The sequence below is a fragment of the Fringilla coelebs genome (assembly GCF_963513975.1).
Source record: "Fringilla coelebs genome assembly, chromosome: 31".
Taxonomy (NCBI): domain Eukaryota; kingdom Metazoa; phylum Chordata; class Aves; order Passeriformes; family Fringillidae; genus Fringilla; species Fringilla coelebs.
In genome coordinates, this window is record NC_140057.1 from 685,315 (window position 1) to 701,438 (window position 16,124).

The 16,124-nt window shown below is 47.6% G+C and overlaps 1 protein-coding gene across 1 annotated transcript in view; it reads right to left on the bottom strand.

The window, feature by feature from the left end:
• LOC311164351 (uncharacterized protein) overlaps nt 1-16,124 on the bottom strand; it is a 269,234-nt gene that overhangs the window by 206,639 nt on the left and 46,471 nt on the right. The window lies entirely within an intron of this gene.

Genomic DNA, 16,124 nt, shown 5'->3' on the forward strand with positions numbered 1-16,124 from the left:
GGCCCATGTGCCAGTACAAAAATGGAATTTGATCTTGGAATCAGATGGGTGGGATAAGCTCTTTGGAGGTGTTTGGTGGAAAAAGTTAGGGTTCATGTTGTTATGTTTGGTTTTGGGACTTTTGTTTTTGCCTTGTATGATTCTGTGTTTTATTAGGCTAATTCACTCAGTGATTCAAGAGATGCAAATGACAACAATGCCCCTAGAGCCAGAATCAGCAGTAAAAGGAAAAGCAAGATCTATAATGGTACTAACAGCTAAATCAACCTGCGTTAAAGAACAAGGAGCCGATAAACTGGGGGCAGGAGCTAAAGAAATTGAAATGGCCTGGGAAATGTTAAGTAAATTTGAAAAAGAGTGTGAAAAACTAGAGGCAGCAAGAGAAATGCTAGAAAAATTCAAAGTTGAAATGAGACAGCAAGAGAATCCACATTATGAAGACTATAGAGGCACAACCTTTTAGTAAAGCACGAATCAATGATCAAGAAGAGAAATGGGGGATTGTGGTAAATAGGTGTGATTGGTGCTGATAGAATTGAAACAGTAATCAATATTTGGAAATAATAAAGCAGTTAAAGAAGTCATGCCAAGAAAGAGAGAGGAGGGATTCCAGCCTCCCCTTTTTTCCTGCAGATGCTCAAGGCAGGAAGAAGCAAGAGATAAAGGATACTAAAATTACCAATAGAGAAGGAGAAACTGGTTAGCTTTCAAGGATATGTTAATTACATGAGATTTATTGCTTTGATGCTTGGAACATGGTATTATGTTAGTTTTGGCTCACATTATACTAGCTTGGTGTGCATGTGTCAGCCAAAGGTGAAAGGGAGGGCAGTGATGAAGAGGAGGGCCTTCATCCAGTGGTGACCCCCAAAGAGGGCTGTGACCGCCTAAATGAGTGGTGGAGCACACGCACTGGAAGGTGGTGATAGGGCGGAGGTGGAAGTGGGATGAAGGGAAAATGGGAGGAGATGGCTTCAACAGATAAGATCAAAGGAGAATTTTGGTTTGGCAGCTTGTACGTCAGGCGCTGAAGGTCCCGGAGCTCCAGGCTGCGCACCCACGGTGAGATTTGGGAATGCTCTGTTATTGGAACCAAAGGATCTCTTGTTCCAAAGTACCTCATATTTTAACCCAATTCTATTGTTAATGTATCAAGTGTAATTGAATATTTTTTTTTTTTAGATATCCAATTAAAATTGCTGCTACTTTGAATCTTGTTTGGCTTCTCCTTGATGGGATAATAGGGCAAACATAACACTGTGGTTAACCAGTGTGCCTCTGGCCATCACCAAGCACCCAGCGCTGTTACAGATTTGTCCCTTAATATTCCTTATTAAACTTTTAAAAATTCTATAGAGTGAGGCACATTTTTGTCACAAACCCAAGGTGCTCATGCCTTGTTCTTCCCCCAAGCCAGGATTTGTCAATCCTAAACTTTGTCTGGATGGAGGAGGTGGAGTAGGCTGTAATGAAAAGCAAGATGCACTGGTGTGGAGGCCCCTGGGAGTCTCAATCTCCCTGCAGTGGAGAACTGGTCCCAAAAAAGAATAGATTTCAAGGGTATGGTGAGAAGCTTGCTTCTCTCATAGACCTTTGCAGGCACATGCTGATTTATGTAAAGTTATGTTACCCCATTGGCCCGTGGGCCTAATTACCCTAGTTCAAGCCCTGTTACCCATCTCTGGCTAGTCCCTAGAACGTTCTCCTCTCTCTGTCCCACCACTGGCCCTAGTTTACTGCATTCCTCTGCCCCTGTTTCCCCATTAGCTGACCCGACCCTTAACCCCTCCTTTGCCCCATTTTCCCCCATACCCACTGGACCCTGACCCTCAGCTCCACCCTCACTGCCCCATATAAAAACCCCCTGTGCCCTCAGCTTGCCCCCTGTCTTTGTCCCTGGACCCTGTTCAGCTGTGTCCCCTGTTCCTGTGCCAATAAACCCAGTTTGCTGGAGATCATACTGTCACGATCCGTCCTTACGAACGAGTTTCCTGATGGTTCGTCATCTCAGGGTGCAAAAAACCAACACAGTACAAGGGGGTTTGCAGTGATCATCAATACAAATGCACTTTTATTGAAATAACCACAGTAGAAATGCATTGGGGAAGAACTGGAAGGAAAGGAAAACACAAGGCAAAGAGGGAGGAAGAAGAAAAGGGTATAAAGCTGCCAGAGGTGGAACGGCGGAGTCCTTCGGTGTCCGGCCGATGAGGTTCACCAGTTCACGTCTGGGGAGATCTCAGAGATGCAGCTCATCTGGATTCCCATTACACACCTTTTCCATGGGGGAAGGGAATGATTTTGAAACTGAATCTATTGGATCTTCCGGGGAAAAAACTGATATTTGGAAGAAGGGTACACACAGTCCAGATCTCAGTGGGCCAGAGCCATTGTTTTCGTGGTTCAGTGCCCGCACCTGCAACATCCATCTTGCTTTGGTCAGCTCGCCTCCCCCCGTGCACCTCCCCCGGGCTGGGGGCTTCAGTCCCAGTCCCTGGAAAGTGTGGGAGAGGCCTTTTCCCATGGGGATTTCATGTCTCGGCTTTTCTCTGCTGAGGTGGTTTGCTGCATCTCAGTTTGTCTGTCATGGTGGGTGCAAACGGACGGAAGGGGTCTTCTTTGAGGGACCACTCCTAACACTCAGGAAAAGTCCAGCCAGGCCAGGAATTGGGAGAGGAAAAATCCCAGAGCTATTGTTGCAAAATGCTCAGAATGTCCTTTTTTTCTTCCCCTCCTGAAATACAGTGTAGCATGCAGAAAAGATAAACACACCTGTGGAGTAGCTTAGCAATGCTCTCGGGTCACCAAGCTCTCCTGGCTTACGAAGCCAGAGGCCTGTGGACAGGGGGATCTTCAGTGCTCTCTCAATGACACTTGTGAGGCAGTTGAAGGATATTTCAGACAGACTCTCACAATGGGGTCCCTTCTCCCCTGATGCTCTACTTTGGGATCCCCGGGGTCCCTCCTCTGCAGGCTCCCCCCCTCTCCAGCCAGCCGGGGCTCCCCCAGCTCTGGGATCGCCCCTCTCTGCTCTCCCCACTCTGGGGGTCCCAGGGCTATCCCTTCTTCTGCTCTCCTGGGGATCCCCAGCAACAATGTCCTCCCCCTGCCCATTCTGGACAATGGCCACGTGGACCCCCATGAATCCCCCCAAGGGGCTCAGCTTTGGGCTCCTGCAAGATCCAAACCTACACACACAGAGAAAATAAACCTCCCAGGGATGCCAGACGATATTTGGGGTCAAGTCCACAATCTGCAAGCTCCAAACACACTCCAATAAAAAACCCTCTCAGGGACCCCCCAATAGATTTGGGACAAGCTCCCCCTCCCCGCTCACCTGCAGGACCAGGTGGAGGCGATGGTCCCGTGGCTGCGGCCACAGGGGACACTGCAACCTCCTGTTCCTCCTGCTCCTGCTCCTGTTCCTCCTCTTCCCGCTCCTCCTTTTCCTCTCTCCCTCCTCCTCCTTCCTCCTAATCCCACCTTCTCCCCAGTTTCTGCCTTCTGAATATTTAGACTGGAGAACCTTGCTTGTTTTTAGAAGTAGAACAAAGATCCCCGATGGAACAAGGCTTGCTGCTTTTAGTCAGAAGTATCAGTGACTAAAGGTCACGTTTCCTTTGCTTTGGTGCCGTCCTTGTTCCTCCTCAGTGTTCAGGCTGGGCTATGGGGTGTCCTTGTGTGCTGCATTTTGCGAGTTCCTCTTGCATCCTTTGGGCAACAGGCGGTGCCCTGGGAGGGTTCTTTGTGCTCCTTTGTGACACAGGAGAACCTTGCAGGCGGTTTCTGCGTGAGCTGCTGCTGTGCTGTCACAGGAGCAGTGCCACGTCCCCGCGGTGTTCCCGTTGCTGTGGGACACGGAGCCCTCAGTGGCCAGAGTGGCTCTGGGCTCGTTGCCAGAGGATCCTCCTGCCCGAGGCATTCTCAGCAGCCAGCCCAGCCCTGACGGGTGTCGTCCTGTGCTTGCAGGGCTACAGGCAGCAGACGTGTGCAGCGCAGCCAAAATGATCCAGCAGGTGGCTGCTGCAGTCTGCACTCTGTACTCCGTGGCTTATTCGGGCTATTTTTTAACCCACTTGGCACGTAAGTCGAACCTTTCCCTGGGTGCAGCATCTGTGGCTTTGGGCTTGCTGTGTGCTTTCTGTTCTTCCTCTGGAGCTGAGCTGACTTTGGAACCAAATCACCATGAAGGCAGCATTGCTTTGGGAGAGCTCCTGCCAGCAGCTGCAGCTGAAAAAGGGGGTGTCTGCAGCCAGCGGGGCGTGCCCAGCATTTGCAATGAGCCCTGGGGGGTTCTGTTCCCTCAGGCAGGGAGTCTGTGCCGGCAGAGCCTGCAACTGCCTCCATTTGCTGCTCCGGCCAAGAACTGAGCCAGCCCAGTATTTTGTGCTGTTCTCTTGCTTGCTGTGGGAAGGGACTGTGGCTCCTGGAGGGATGCTGTGAAAGCAAAATGCTCTCTTGGGGTTGCCTTGCTGCGTGGCTTTTCCCATAACAGGCAGTTTTTCTCCTAACAGCATCTGGTTCATGTTCCCTCTCCCATTGCAGGGCACTTCTTCTGTGGATCCCGAGCAGCTCCTCCGTCGGTGAGTGGGAAAGGAACCTTTGGTGTTTGGAATTGTGCAGCAAGTTGTGAGCTCAGCATGTGGCAGCTGAGTGCCAGCCTGGGAGGCTGAAGGAGAGTTCCTGTCAGTGTCTTTGCAGCAGCAGCAGCAGCAGCAGCAAAGGGATCCCTGTCAGTTTTCTCCTTTTCTGCTGAACAGCTTTTGAAGAGCTGCAGGTCTGCTTTTGCAGGCAGAGGATTGCTGGCTGGCTTTAGCCATGCTGGAATATCGAATTCCCAGCAATAAGTGGCAATGTCTACTTTAGCTTTACATTGTTAGTTGGAACAGCTCCAAACCCAATTTCTGTTGAGTGCAGCTGGATGTGCAGCTGAGGATAAAGAAGGTGAGAACTGAGTTAGAACTTCCCGTCCCTCATGCTGCCGTCTGTCCACAGGGCACCAAAGCAGCACCAGCACCTCCTGTGGCTCCCTCTGCTTCCAAAGAGGAGGCCAAAGAGGAGCAAGAGAGCAGAGAGCCTCCAGCTGTTCTTGGGGATGAGGACGAACATCCCGCGGTGTGGGAATGCACCGGCGAGGCTCCCGCGGGGTGGGACAAGGACAGCGGACATCTCCCAGCGTGGGACGAGGACGGTGGATGTCCCCTGGTGCGGGATGAGGATGGCCAAGCTCCCAAGGCGTGGGATGACAACAGCGGACAGCTCCCAGTGTGGGACGAGGATGGAGGACATCCTGAGGCTTGGGAAGAGGACAGTGAACATCTCCCAGCATGGGACAAGGACAGCGAACATCCCCTTGCTTGGGAAGATGATGGCAAAGCTGCAGTGTTCTGGGAAGAGGATGGAGGAGCTGCAGAATTTTGGCAAGAGGATGGAGAACCTCCCTCTGCTTGGGAAGAGGACAATGAACCTCCCTCCGCTGTGGGATCCGGGGCTGAAGATTCTGACAGCAGCACAGCCCTGCAGGCAGAGGGGAGAGGGGAGTGGTGCCTGATGCAGCTGAGTACGTCTGCTCTGTTCCTGGGTGCCCGAGCAGGGGGCTGTGTGTGTGTCTGGGCATCAGCTGCAGCCAGTGTTGCTCTGCAGCTGAATGTCACCGAGCCATTTCTTGTCCTTGCCCAGCTGAGAGCAAGGGGCTGACGGCCCCAGGGAGTGGGGCTGCCTTGTGGCTCTGCTGCAAGGCGGGCTCTCACTCTGGGAGGGAGCGTCTTCCACGTGGTTTCTTTCAGGGAACACCGTGAGCCAGGAGGAGCCTGCCCAGAAATACCTGGAGGTGGAGCAGCTTGGCCGAGGGTAAGTGCGCGGCAGCTCCTTCTGCACAAGCAGGGCCAGGGCTTGTGCTGGTGCAGGATCAAGTGAGAAGTCAGGAGAGCTCCAAACACCTTCAGACACTGGGCCACCAGCCTGCTGTCTCTCAGTGCTGATCAGAATTGATAACTTCTTCTCTGCTGTTTTGTCTCCAGGGCTTTCGGAAGCGTTTCTAGGGGACTCGACAGGGCCACTGGAGGAGAGGTCAGTGTCAACACGCCCAGCACGTCTGGCAGCTCTGCAGGGCTTTCCCCTCTGCTGGGAGCTGTGGCTGCAGCTTTGGGGGCCAGCAGAGCTTTCCTGGCCAGGCTGCTGCTCTGAAGGCAGAGCAGTGTCAGCCTGCAGAGCACAGCTGGGACAGGCTTGGTCCTTCTGAAGTGCCCAAAGGAATGCAAGGAGGGCAGCGGTGTCTGTCAGAGCAGGACACGCTGCCTTGGTCTCCATATCTAAAAGTGAGAATGCATCAGCTGCTGCAGACTGAGGCCCAATTTATCTTCATGCCAGCCTCAGACAGGAACACGATTTAGCAGTTTTTCCACCCTGCCTTTCATCTTCAAAGGGAACCTCAAGGCCTATTTAGGGAGAGATCCTGCTTGGGCTCAGTTTGGGGTTTTAGTCCAAGTTCAGCTGTTCACAGAGGGCGAGGGAGAGAAATGAGAAGATGGATGTCCAGATCAAAGCTCTCTCCTAAATCCTGCAGTTGTCTTTGGGTCAGGTATCAGTGACAGCCTGTCACAGGGATCACCTGAGCTATGGATGTGCGTGTTTGCTTTGTTGTGCAATCCCAAACAGAGCAGTTGGTTCTGAAATCATGACCAAATCCCATAGAATTGCTAAAGGGTTGCTGGCTGTTTTGCTCTGTTGGCACAAAACCCAAATTACCTCCTGCTTGCAAAATGTGTTTGAATAATAATAATGAGAGTGTTGAGGCCATTTGAAAAGACTGTAGGTACAGAGAATGTTGTTAGAGCTTTGAGGCTGACAGCTGAGGGACCATTTCTGCAGAGCTTGCAAGGCCAAATGTCTCTGGCCATGTGTCCTGTGAGCAGCCCCCAGGGAGCAGAGCAATGGGCTGTGGGAATGGCCCTTGCTGAGCTCTGGTGTCCCATGCCAGGGCAGTTTGGCCCAGCCCGGCTGCGTCGCTCCAAAAAGACTCGCTGCGTGTTTGCTGTGGCCTCCTGCCACAGACTGCTGCAGTGAAAGGGCTGCAATGTCCCTTCAGGTGGCCATCAAGAAAGTGAGTCTGCGAGGGCAGAGCAGGGAACGAGCTGTCAATGAGATCCTGTTCCTGAAGGACAAGAAGCACCCCAACATTGTCAACTCTTTGGACAGGTGAGTGCTTCAGCTCTTATCCCGTGCCTGGGCCCTGCGTTAACCTTTCCTGGCATCCGTAGTCTGTAGCCTGTTTTGAAAATGCCTGAGCCAGCCACGTCTTCCCACAACAGCAGCCTGGCAGTTCACTCCCTCCATGTGCTTTTGTTGCTTTGCTTTGGTCTTTCCTTCAAGTTGACCCCGTTTGCTGTGTCTTCCAACAAGTGCTGATGAAGCACAGACGAAATTATTTCCCTTGGCTTCTTCTTCCCAGCCCTTTTCCATGGCTACACATGCCAGGAAGAGCAGGGTCTTGTGTCCAGAAATGCCTCATTTGCGCATTTTTCACTGGCCTTGCCTGTTTCTGAAGGGACTTTCTGAAAGGTTTTCTGGCTGCTTTTGTCCCACGTGCTGCACGGCCTCCTCCCCTGGATAACCCTGGCAGTTGTGTTGCCTTGTTCTGGAGGGAATGGTGGCACTGATGAGTTCAGAAGCTGAAGCAGCTGTGGACAAGTGTTGTGGTTCCACAGTGATCTGGGCTGATGCTAAACTGGATTTGGCACCTGCTTGCCATCTAAGGCCTCTCCTTTCTCCCAGGTGTCTCCTTCTCCTTTAGACTGTGCGGATTCCAAGGGCTGTGCAGCCTGGCAGGAATGTCTCTGCATCTGATTCTGTCCTCACTGACAAGTGACCTGGAAACAAAACTGCACTCCAGGCTTTTCCATGGGGGAATTGAGCACTGCCCATTCATCTCCATGCCTTTGTTTTCCTCTTGCAGCTTCCTTGTAGATGGAGATCTCTGGCTAGTGATGGAATACATGGATGGAGGAACTTTGCAGGACGTTGTCAGGCAGACCCGCATGGCTGAGGGAGAGATGGCAGCTGTCAGTCGGGAGGTGAGGGATCCTGCTTGTCACTGCCATGGCTGGGCCATGATGGTCCTTGCAAAGAGGGCGTGAGAACAGGAGTGGCTCCATGCTCAGGGCTTTGTTTCTGTGTTGTTTTCATGAGCTGGAGAAGAAAGAGCCTCTGCAGTGAACGGCCTGCCAGCATCACTGCACTTCTGCTCTGCTCTTGTTCTCTCTGTGCTGCTGTTGTGGTGCTCTCTGTCTTTTTTGGATTTGATTTGCTGTTCTCAGCTTTGCCTTGAAGCGTTTGCCTGGAGCTTGTGTGCACTGCACTGGTGGCCTGTGACAGCAAAGCTGCTGCTGGCAGAATTCTGAGCTGTCCTTTCTTGTGTGATCTGTTGCGGCCATTGGTTTTAGCTGTGGTGTTTCTTGTTCTCTCTCAGTGTCTGCAGGGCCTGGATTTCCTCCATTCCAACCAAGTGATCCACAGAGACGTGAAGAGCTCCAACATCCTGCTGGGCATGGCCGGCTCTGTCAGGCTGGGTGGGTGTTCCTGGGCAGGCACGGCGCTGCCGGGCTGCGGGTGTGGGGCTGCTTCCCAGGGAGGGCCAGAGCCCCACAAGGGCTGCTGGGGGCACTGCCCGGCCCCTGCTGCCAGCTGAGAGCGGCTGCCCCTGCAGAGAGCTCAGCAGAGGAGCAGGGTGCCAGCAGTGCCTCTGCTCTGCCTCTGACAGGGTTTGTTTCTGTCCTCAGCTGATTTTGGCCTCTGCGCTCAGCTCAGCCCTGGGCAGGACCAGCGCAGCTCCATGGTGGGCACTGCTCACTGGATGGCCCCTGAAGTTGTGACCAGATCCCCTTATGGCACCAAGGTGGACATCTGGTCCTTTGGCATCGTGGCCATCGAGATGGTGGAGGGAGAACCTCCCTACTTCAGGGAAACGGCGGCCATGGTGAGAGGCAAATTCTGCAGTGGTTGCAGAGGCCTGTGAGCACAGGGGGACCCTGCCCTGGGAGCAGCAGCTGGAGGTTTCTGCACAGGGGAAGGGAATTCCCAGAGGACTCCAGCCTCAACACAGATTAATATTCTGCAGTCTCCAGCAACAATTTGCTTTGGGATTTACGTTGTTGCAGCTCTTCTGGCTGTGAGAATGACCTGGAAATGTGAAGCAAGTGCATCAACTCTAATGTTAGCCTGCAAGAAAACCCCAAAGCAACCCCAAATCCCACCTCCCAACCCAAAAAGATTTCTGAAGGAGTTTCTAGAAGAGGTTGAAGAGGTTTTGCAAGATGATCTGCCCCCTGATTCTTCTCACTGCAAAACTTGTTGAAATCCTGAAGATGATTGTTTAACATCCCCATAGACTACCATATTTCTTTCCTAGTTCAAGCAACTTTCTCTGTGTCACCAAAGCTGAGCTTTCAGCAACACCAAACTCCTGTTTCTTGCCTGGCAGTTTCTGGGATGGGGCATCAGGAATGCATTTACTTGAGTGTCAGTGGCACTGCGGAGATGCACTTGATGTAAGAATCCTCTGAAATAACACAGTCAGACCACACTGACTGTGGAAAATGGCCTGTAAAGCTGGTGTCCACATTTGGAGAAGCAAAATGTGCTATTTGTGATGGAGGTTCCTACTGACAGAGTCAGGCAATGAAAGTGGCTCTCAAGGCGAGATCATTTGGATGTTGCAGTGGCTGTGGCAGCCGCAGGGTTTGGGTTTTTTGTCTGGCATAGAACAATGAGGTGTGAGCAGCATCTGTGTCAGGGAGGAAAGTGCCCCTGTGTCGGGGGCTGGGGAGCCGGGGTGGCTGTGAGCGCGTGTGGGTGTGAAGGAAGCTGGCAGAGCGCTGAGTTTGCTTTCCCTGCAGGCTCGCGCTCGGATCCGGCAGAACGGGACCCCGCAGCTGCAGGAGCCCAGGCGCCTGTCGGCTCTGCTGCGGGACTTCCTCGAGTGCAGCCTGGAGCCGGACGAGGAGCGGCGCTGGGCTGCCCAGGAGCTGCTGCAGGTGAATGCCAAGGGCTGCCGGGGAAGCAGCAGCGCCAGGGAGGGGTTTTCTTGTGGGGCCCCCTCCGACAGTCTCCAGTCTCGCTGCTTTGCACACGCAGAGCCAGCAGAGTCCTGGCCTGCTCTGCCTTGGCAGGCTCCTTTCCAGCTCAGCTGCACCTGGTGCCCACAGCCAGCAGGGACATCTTCAAGCAGTTCAGGGGGCTCCGAGCCCTGCTTGACCTGAGCTTGGATGTTTGCAGGGAGGAGGCACCTCCCACATCTCTGGGCACCCTCTGTCAGTGTTCCCCCACTCTCCTGGTTAAAACATTCTTCCTTACATCTAATCTGAGCCTGCTTCCCTCTCTTGAGTTTCAAAGCATTTCCCTTTGTCCTGTTGCAACAGAGCCTGTGAGGAACTTGACTCTGGAAAGTAACAGTTCATTTCTTTCTTTTTTATCTTTTGTGCAGCACCCATTTTTGTCATCTGCCAAGCCTCTCTCCAGCCTGACCCCTCTGATCTCTGCGGCGAAACAACTGAAGGAGCAGCAGAGGAGATGATGCCCTCGGAGACAGCTTTTATTTATAGTAGTTAGGAGAAGTAGTTAGTTATGGTAGTTTGTACTTCTAGTTGGTTAGTGTAGTTAGCATTGCTAGTTGGTTAGGATATTTAGCACAGTTGGTTATTGTTCTTATGACAGCCTGTTTGGTATGGCAGTTTTTTGAATAAAAACTCTCTTAAACCTCAACTCCCTTGCCGTGTCCCTTCCTTCTCCCGCTGTGGCTCAGCTGCCCGGAGCAATGTGAGGGGAGAGCGGGCCCAGCCTGGCCCAGAGCTGAGCCCCAGCAGAGCCCTGGCAGAGCCCAGAGCAGCCTGGGCCCCTGCAGAGTCAGCCTGGCAGGAGGCGCTTGGAGCCTTCTGGGCTGCACCCGGCTCTTGGGGACAAACTGTGTGTGCTGGAAAATGCCAGCGGCTCTGCAGGAGGGCAGGAGGGGCCCGGGGAAGGCCCAAGTGCTCCATGCAAGGGAAAAACCTGCCCTGGCTTTGGGATAAAGAACTAGGTAGTGCTGGCTTTTGCTATTATGTATTGACTTCTGCAAATTATTCCTAATCACAACGAGTTTGATAAAGTACAGTTTGTAATCACTTTTCACTGCTTTTGCTATAGTATAATTTGTCAGCTTCTTGTGGCCAATGCCCTGGCCCCTGTGTAGCTCATATCATCAGGACATCATTTATGGACGGTATTTTAATTTGTGGACACTGTGAAGAACATACATTATAGTTTTGTCTTTTGCAAAACATTAAAGTGGATGCCATGTGTTGTGAATTATAACGTTAACTTTTGCAGAAGTAGCTGTAGTTGTGAAATAATTAACTAATGTTCTTATTTTTGTATCTAACTGACAATAAGAATTCAGAGATATTTGTGAAATTGCTAATGTTGGTTGAAAATACTTGTTGAAATAGCTAAAACCGTCTGGATGGTCAGATAACATTTAAGGCAGGGATGTGATGAGGACCCCTGCCACTGACCCTTCCACTGTCAGTAAGTGTCACCTGCTGAAAGCACAGAACAGGGGGCCCCTGTGAGGAGGTGACACACAACCCTCAAAACAACAATCTGCAATTCGTGCCTGTACTCTAAAAAGGCAGGTTGGGGGTCAAACCAACCTAAGGAATTCCTGGAACATGTAAACGAGTTCAAAGAAATGTTTGAATGTGTATAATTTGAACAATACAATGGAAAACTAGACAAGAAGAGTTGCTGTGGTTAACCCGTGTGCCTCTGGCCATCGCCAAGCACCCAGTGCTGTTACTGATTTGTCTCTAATTATCCCTTATTAAACTTTTAAAAATTCTAGAGAGTGAGGCTCCTTTCTCACAAAATCCAAGGTGCTCTCCTCTTGTTGTTCTCCCAAGCCAGGATTTGTCAATCCTAAACTTTGTCTGTGTGGAAGAGAAGGAGGCTGCAAAGAAAAGGGAGATGCACTGGTGTGGAGGCCCAGGGCCTTAACTCTTGCTTATCTGCTTCCTTGCTGCACCTGTTGTTGTGCACATGTGGAATGTGTTATGCAGATTGGTTTACCAAAGGGTGTTTTCTTAATTGGCCATTATCTTAATTGGTGATGGTGTTTGGATTGGTTGACCAGTTGGATCAGTCTGTATTGGACTGTCTGTAAGGGGGTGAGTTTCTTAATTAGCACAGAACAATACAGTGTGGTAGGATAAGTTGATTGAGCAGCCTTCTGCAGGTATGGAGTCAATGCTAATCATTACCACGCCAGCCCTCGGCCCCCATCACTCAGAGCCTGAGCTGCTTGAGGTTTGTTCTGCTGGCAGCTGGGGGCACTGATGATTTTTCTTCCAGCACTGGACAGTCCTTGTTCCAATGCCCCCATTTCTTACGGGATGCACTCTGCCCCTTCTTCACAGGGGAAGCTTTCTTGGGTGACTTTTCCTGAGTTGCCTTCTTGCTAGGTTGGGATGAACTCCTTCAGCTGGGCTCATGTCTCAAAACAACTTCCAGGCAGCCTCCAGCAGTTTATCTCTATCTCAAATTCCCTTTATCTCTGCTTTCTTTACGGCCGGTTTGGGCTGTGCACAAATCACCAGCGGGACAGGACTGCTGGGAACGTGCCTGGAGCTGTTTGATTTTCCAGCATCACTCTCATCCCATGGTCTTGGCAGTGGGAAGATGCAGCAGCTCACATCCCAGGCAGCAGACAGAGAACTCCGTGTCACACTCACTTTATCAGTTTTTTGGCCAATCACCCAAAGCAGAAGCACACTGACAGTGGTTCCACCCAGCCACTGTGAGCACAGGTACCTTTGGTTAAACAATGCCGGCTTATTCCGAATACAATCCCTGCTCGTGAGCCTTAAACACAATGCACAGAGCTCCAGTACTGAGCTCCAAACTCCCCAATACCTCGCTAGATAAACTTTTCTGCAGCTCAGGGAGTTATTCTAGACAAGCATTAATGCACAGACCATTGTGCTCTTTGTCCTTGATTTTCTACATTTTAAATAATTTTTCTGCTGACCAATCTCATGGCTCCTGCTGAGCTCCAGTCACAGTTCTGCTGTCTCTGAGGCCTTTGGCAGCTTCCCCAAAACCCTCTGATTTTGTGCATTCCCACACTAAAGAGTTCTAAGTGTTCTATTATAGATATATTACGGATATATTATAGATATAATAGTAAATAATTATAAAACACAAAATAGTTCCAACAGATATATTATAGATATAATCATAAATAGTTATAAAATACTAAATAGTTCTATTATAGATATATTATAGATATAATAGTAAATAGTTATAAAATACGAAATAGTTCTCTTATAGATATATTATAGATATAATAGTAAATAATTATAAAATACTAAATAGTTCTATTACAGATATACTATAGATATATATCTAAATAGTTTTAAAATACTAAATAGTTACAATAATTATTATTCTAGATATATAATAGATATAATAGTAAATAGTTACAAAATACTAAATAGGTCTAGTTACAATAGTTATCGTTATAATACTAAATAGTTCTATAATACTAAATAGTTATGAGTTATAATACTAAACAGTTCTATAACACTAAATAGCTGCAGTTCAATAGTTTTAGTTCGGCTGTAATACTAAATAGTTCTATAATATTATAATACAATTATAATACTAAACAGTTATATTATACTGAATAGTTACAGTTGTTACAGTTAATTTGGAGTTATATTACAGTTATACTATTGCTACAATACTAAATGTAGTTATAATAGTTATATTACAGTTATAATACTAAATATAGGTATAATAGTTATATTACAGTAATAATACTAAATAGTTATATCATACTAAAATAGTTATAATAATTATATTTCAGTTATATAGGACTAAATAGGTATAGTTATATGACAGCTATAGTACTAAATACAGTTAAAATAGTTATAGTTCTATTATAGTTATAGTACTAAATAGTTATAGTTATAATAGTTATATTTCGGTTATATGACAGATATAATACAAAATAGGTCTATATTACTAAAATAGTTATAATAGTTATATTTTAGTTATGTAATACTAAATATTCTAGTTATAATAGTTATAGTTATATTACAGCTACAGTACTAAATATCCTTATAATAGTTATAGTGCAGTTATAATATTAAATAGTTATAGTTAAAATAGCTATATTATAGATATAATACTACATAGTTATAGAATATTAAAATAGTTATAACAATTATAGTTATAGTTATATAAAACAAAACAGTTATAATTATAATAGTTTTAGCTATATTATAGCTATAATACTAAATAGTTTTAGCTATTATAACTATAACTATAATATAACATAACCATATAAATAGTTATATTATGGTTCTATTACAGCTATAGTATTAAATAGCTATAGCTATTGTAACTATATTGTAACTGCAATATAACTATGCTAAATAGTTATATACTAAATCGTTCTAGTTATAATAGTTACATTATATATATAATACTAAATAGCTATACAATATTCAAATAGGTTTAACAATTATAGTTATAGTTATATAAAAGTAAATTCTAGTTGTAATAGTTGTATTTTGTTCTATTACAGCTATAATGCTAAATAGTTACATAACACTAGAATACTTGCAATAGTTATATTTTAGTTATATAAGACGAAATAGTTATAGCTATAATAGTTATATTATAGATATAATACTAAATAGCTATACAATATTAAAGAAGTTATAACAAATATAGTTATGGTTATATACTACTAAATGGTTCTAGTTATAATAGTTATATTATGGTTCTATTACAGCTGTAATATTAAATACCTACAGCTCTATAACTATACTATAACTGTAATATAACTATTATGCTATTTACTATTATATAACTATTTAGTATTATAATTGTAATATAACTATAATATATGAAATAGTTATATAATACTAAATAGTTAATATAGTTATATTATATTGCAGTTCTAATACTAAATAGTTATAATAGTTATATTATGGTTCTATTACAGCTGTAATACTAAATGTAGTTATAACAGTTATGGTTATATTGCAGTTCTAACACTAAATATCGTTAGATTGCAGTTTTAATATTAAATAGTTATAATAGTTATATTATAGTTATATTACAACTACGGTACTAAATATAGTTATAATAGTTACAGTTATAGTACTAAATAGTTATAATAGTTATATTAGAGCTATATTATAGCTATAATACTAAATATAGTTGTAATAGTCGTATTACAGTTATAATACTACATAGTTATAGTTATAGTAGTTACACTCTAGTTATTATACAGCTATAATACTAAATAATTATAATAGTTATTTTACTGGTTTGAAAGTCAAACCAGCGAGAGACTCCAAGCCAGAAACAGAATTTATTAGGAAAAGGGAAAAGCCCAAATACACGCAGGAGTGCAAAACGAAACCACGGACAGAGCCGGAATTCCGCGTTTCCGCCGGAAGCGCCCGACGCCGCCGCGGGGGAACTTCCGCCAGTACTTCTGCCAGGCGCGGCTTCTGATTGGTCCGAGCCGCGTTTGGCACTTCTCGCCAGAGGTCTCGCGAGAAAAGCGGCGCGATTGTTGAGGGCATTTCTGTGGGCTCCTCAGAGCGCTCCGCGTTCCCTCTTAAATCCAGCCGGGAACGGCGGAAGGACTCCACCTGGAAATGGCAGAATGGAGCCTGAATCCCCTGGGGATGGAGCCTAAATCGCCTGGGACTGAGCCTAAACCCCCTGGGATAGACCCAAAGCGCCGAAATCCTGCAGTTTCCCATGGATTGGGGCGGAACTGGAAAGGGCGGGATGTGACGTCACCTCGCCCGGCCCCTTTCCGGGCTTCTCTGAGGGGGCTCCGCCATTCTCCCGGCGCCGTTCCCGGGGCCGGTTCTGGGCCGGGACCGGCGCTGGTCGGGAGCTCCTTCGCCCGGAGCGTCCCCGTGACCCCATGGAGCCCCAAGAGGTGGGACGGGGGCAGAGGGGGCAGTATGGGATGGGGGAACACGGGGGCGGGAGTGGGGCGGTTGCAGAGGGGTCAGGGGGGTTGACAAAGGGACAGAGGAGACAGCAGAGCCCTCCAGGGAGGG